The sequence below is a fragment of the Chiloscyllium punctatum genome, chromosome 21 (genome assembly GCF_047496795.1).
Source record: "Chiloscyllium punctatum isolate Juve2018m chromosome 21, sChiPun1.3, whole genome shotgun sequence".
NCBI classification, from domain to species: domain Eukaryota; kingdom Metazoa; phylum Chordata; class Chondrichthyes; order Orectolobiformes; family Hemiscylliidae; genus Chiloscyllium; species Chiloscyllium punctatum.
The window spans coordinates 40848743-40853423 of NC_092759.1; the positions used below are offsets into that span (position 1 = coordinate 40848743).

At 43.5% G+C, this 4681-nt stretch overlaps 1 non-coding gene across 1 annotated transcript; it reads right to left on the reverse strand.

The window, feature by feature from the left end:
- Positions 1 to 4065: 4065 nt before the first annotated feature.
- Positions 4066 to 4147, reverse strand: trnas-gcu (transfer RNA serine (anticodon GCU)). Its single transcript has one exon. It is a non-coding gene; the product is annotated as a tRNA-Ser (tRNA).
- Between the last annotated feature and the right edge of the window lie 534 nt (positions 4148 to 4681).

The window sequence follows — 4681 nt, forward strand, 5'->3', positions numbered from 1 at the left end:
CCATCCTAATCATAACATCGCATATTCCCATTAATTTTCAGCTTTAGATTACGTTAGTGACCGGACCGTATTTGCTGGAAATGAGTGAAAACGTCCTTCTGGTGATGTAATCCAGTGCAGAGACGGCCAGAAATGAAAAGACAAAGACGTGAATCATCACTCCCATTTCTCTCTGTACCAATGCGTTTTCCTGAGTTTAATATTTGCAGGACTTGTCTTTACTATCTAAAGAATTAATTATTTTCCCGGGAAAGATTCTTCATAAATCAATTAACATCTGAGGTGTTGAAACGTATTTTACTTTAGATTAAAATAGTTGAATATCCTTTCCCCCAGCCTAATGTCCCAATACTCCCTCCTTATCCATATAAATACCAGCTGATCCAGGTGAGGTTGGAGCTCCCAACCTGAAGTTCCAATTCTCCTTGCTGCTCCATGTCATTAGAAGCGGCTCTGTTCTTGAAGTTGGAGCTCCCAGTCTGATGTCCCAATGCTCCCTGCTCCATGTCAGTAGAAGTGGTACAGTTCAGGTTAGACATACCACTCTGATGTCCCAATGCGCCCAGCTGCTAAATGTCATTAAACGCTGATCCTTGTGAGGTTGGAGCTCCCAGTCTGATGTCCCAATGTTCCGTCCTCCATGTCAATAGAAGTGGTCCAGTTGAGGTTGGATCTATCACTCTGATGTCCCAATGCTCCCTGCTGCTACATGTCATTAAAAGCTGCTCCAGGTGAGAGTGGAGCTCCCAGAATGATCTCCCAAAGCTCCCTGCTCCAGGCCAACTGAAGCTGCTCCAAATGAGGTTGGATCTTGCATTCGGATGTGCCAATGCTCCCTGCTGCTCCAGGTGTGGTTGGAACTCCCAGACGGATGCCACAATGCTCCCTGGTCCACGTCAAAAGACGCTGTTCCAGGTGAAGTGGGAGCTCCCATCCCTGGCGGCGCACATACGTCTATACCATCATAAAAATACTGCCCACTGTACATTTCCACCACTGGAACCATTGGTGGACTATCCACATCATGAGAACCTAATATTATTTTTAGTCACCACCGAATCATTATTTCCAAAAGTCATTCTTTCTTAAACCTTACTTAGCATGTGCATACTGCAGTCAATCCAAAGTAAGATAATGGTGCTAATTGATCTATGCTTAATAAACATTACATCCTATTTTTCATGTTGAGTAACTGCGAGTTAGCAAGGACAATGTTTATATTGAAATCACACTTTTATTCCAGGTGAGAGAATGTGGTTTGCATTGTTTAACATGAACTTGTTCACTGTGTAAAATGATCAAATAAATCTCAATTTCAAAACAAAATTGGTAACGTTGTCATCTATCTTGAAATGTGATGTCTTCTTCTTTCAACCAGACGGGTATTATAACGAAAAGTCTGTTAATGATATTCGTATAAAGACACTTTAAATCGCAAGGTTTGTGAAGGTTTGTAGCTCAGGTTGAGGTTTAGGGTGTAGGTTTGCTCGCTGAGCTGTAGGTTTGAAATCCAGACGTTTCATTACCTGGCTAGGTAACATCATCAGTGGAGATCTCCAAGTGAAGTGAAGCTGTTGTCTCTTGCTTTCTATTTATATCTTTCTCCTGGATGGGGTTCCTGGGGTTTGTGGTGATGTCATTTCCGGTTTGTTTTCTGCGGGGTTGATAGATGGCTTTTTGATCTATGTGTTTGTTTATGGCATTGTTGTTGGAGTGCCAGGCCTCTGGGAATTCTCTAGCATGTCTTTGCTTAGACTGTCCCAGGATCAATGTGTTGGCCAAGTCGAACCGGACTACCAAAAATCCATAAACCAGGACCCCCCTCAGACCCATAGTCTCATTAGCCAGAGCACCAAATTACAGACTGGACAAAGAACTACACGCAAGACTGAAGTACCTCATAGAAGATTCACAGCACTCCATCCACTCCACCCAGGAATTCCTAAAAATCATCAAAAACACCAAAGTCGAGGAAGGGGAAGCAATGGTCTCATTCGACATAATAGCACTGTTCACCTTCATCAACATCGACATGGCAAAGGAAACACACTTTTAGAAGAGACCATCACACACACCAACCACCATCAATCACATTACCAACGAAAACATCATGAAGCTTGTGGACCTGTGCCTCACAACCCACTACACGTTCAACAACATCGTCTACAAACAAACCCCCAATGGCCCACCCATAGGACCTCCGCTATCAGGATTCAGAGCAGAAGCGGTAATGCAAAGACTAGAACAAACAGCCCTAGAAACAATCAAACGAAAATCTGGGTCCGCTACGCAGATGACACCTTTGTCATCACAAAACGAAACAAGATAGGAAAGACATTTAACATCATCAACAACACTCTCACAGGCATAAAGTTCAACAAGGAAGAAGAAACCGACAACAAACTCGCATTCCTGAATGACACAGTAGAAAGAAAGGACAACGGAGAACTACAAACCTGTGCATACAGAAAACCGACAAACACTGACCAAATACTTAACTACACCAGCAACCATCCCATCACACACAAACGAAGCTGCGTCAGAACAGTATTCCAACGAGCCACCAGACACTGCAGCACAGACGAACTTCGGAAAACAGAGGAAAACCACCTTTACAATGTATTCGAGAAGAACAGATACTCAAAAAATACAGTCCACACATTCCTCAAGAACAAACCACGACAAGCAGACCAAACACAGCCAGAAACCATAACCACCTTACCATACATAAAAGAAGTTTCAGACATGACAGCCAGACTACTAAGACCCCTCAGAATCCGAGGAGCTCACAAACCCACCAACACTCTCAAACAAAAACTAACAAAATTAAAAGAACCAGAACAATCCACAGACAAAACCAACGTCATCTACAAAATTCCATGCAAGGACAGTCACAACTACTACGTAAGACAACAGGAAGAAAGTTAGCCACCAGGATATACGAACACCAGCTAGTCAAAAAAAGACACGACCTTCTCTCCCTCGTAGCCCTACACACGGATTAAAAATACCACCATTTCTACTGGGACAACACATCTATCCTGGGACAGGCTAATCAAAGACACGCCTAAGAATTCATAGAGGCCTGGCACTCCAACCACAACGCCATAAACAAACACATAGATCTAGATGCCATCTATCAACCCCTCAGAAAACGAACAGGAAATAACATCACCACAAACCCCAGGAACCCAATCGAGGACAAAAATATAAATAGAAAGCAGGAGACAACAGCTTCGCTTCACTTGGAGGTCGCCACTGATGATGATGTTACCTAGCCAAGTAATGAAACGTCTGGATATCAAAGCTACAGCTGAGCAAGCAAACCTTCACCCTACATTTTAAATTATTTTTCATGTTTATGTTGCACGAATCTGCGGTCATTGATCCACAGTTTAGTTTCACTCCCTAAAGGTAACATGCTGATTTCTCCAGTTGTTAATAGTTCAATGTGATGCATCCAGTGTGTGCATAACGAGAGGGAGCTTGCTTCCCACATCTTGTGTTTATCTGTGCCTTATGTCCAGCATTCATCAATGGCGAGAGCAAGGGGCGAGGGCGAGACCAATGTGTCAGCCTTTCCGTGCCCATGCACGGCACCAACATTGGCAATTCTCCACTCTGCATTTACAGCCAGTTCTCAGTGCCCCTACACCCACGCCCTGCCCCTTTGAAGTATCGCCATCATTTTGTGCTGTCTCGCTGTGCTCTTCTCACCAGGATGAATTACTTCTTCTCAAACTCCTTCAGATTTCATCTGACAAAACGTTCATTAAGAATTCCTTTGCATAAACATGCACTTCGCAGCTCTCGTTATTTGATTTTCCTGGATGTCTTTCATACGAAAAAACGTTCACAGCAACTTGATTTGCAAAAGGAAACCGCGCTCCCTTTCATTATCCCTATGCAACCTACATTTCAATACAGTTTAGACAACAGGCTCAAGCCATTCTTTGAAATTTTGTAACAGCGGAAATGGATGTAAACTGACTCTTCGCGTTCCAGTTCCAATACGACAGCTGTGATCATCTGAAAACAGCACCACGAAAATGACATTGATGACAGCGACGAGAGTGGGATTCGAACCCACGCGCGCAGAGCGCAACGAATTAGCAATCCATCGCCTTAACCTCTCGGCCACCTCGTCACAGACCCTGGGGCATCTATGACCTTATGAATAATTGAATTGGGTAAATTTTGCAGAGCAGCAGGTATTTCTCCCTGGTGTTGGTAAAATGATAAATAACATAATACGGTTCCAAGACTATGGTCTGACCCCTGCGTTGTGGGGCAAGTGCACTCCCACTGTCACACAATGCACACAGTGATCTGAACAAAAATGAGGAAATGAATATGTAACAAGGTCTGTTGAATACTGAGAATATTTGAAGTCAACGGAATGAAGACCCCAGACAGCAGGAGGTGTTCTTTCAATAAAGAGTTGAATAGAGCTCTTAAGGATAGTGGAATCAAGAGTTATCGGGATAATGCAGGAACAGGATACAGATTGAGGATGTTCAGGCCATGATCATAATGAATGGTGGTGCTGGCTCGAAGGGCAGAATGGCCTACTCCTGCACCTACTGTAAATTGTCTATTAAATTGCCTGTGAGGAATTGTTTTCCAGACTGGAGGAGAGTGCATAGTGCTCAATGTCATTATTCGGAACACCTAACTTCCG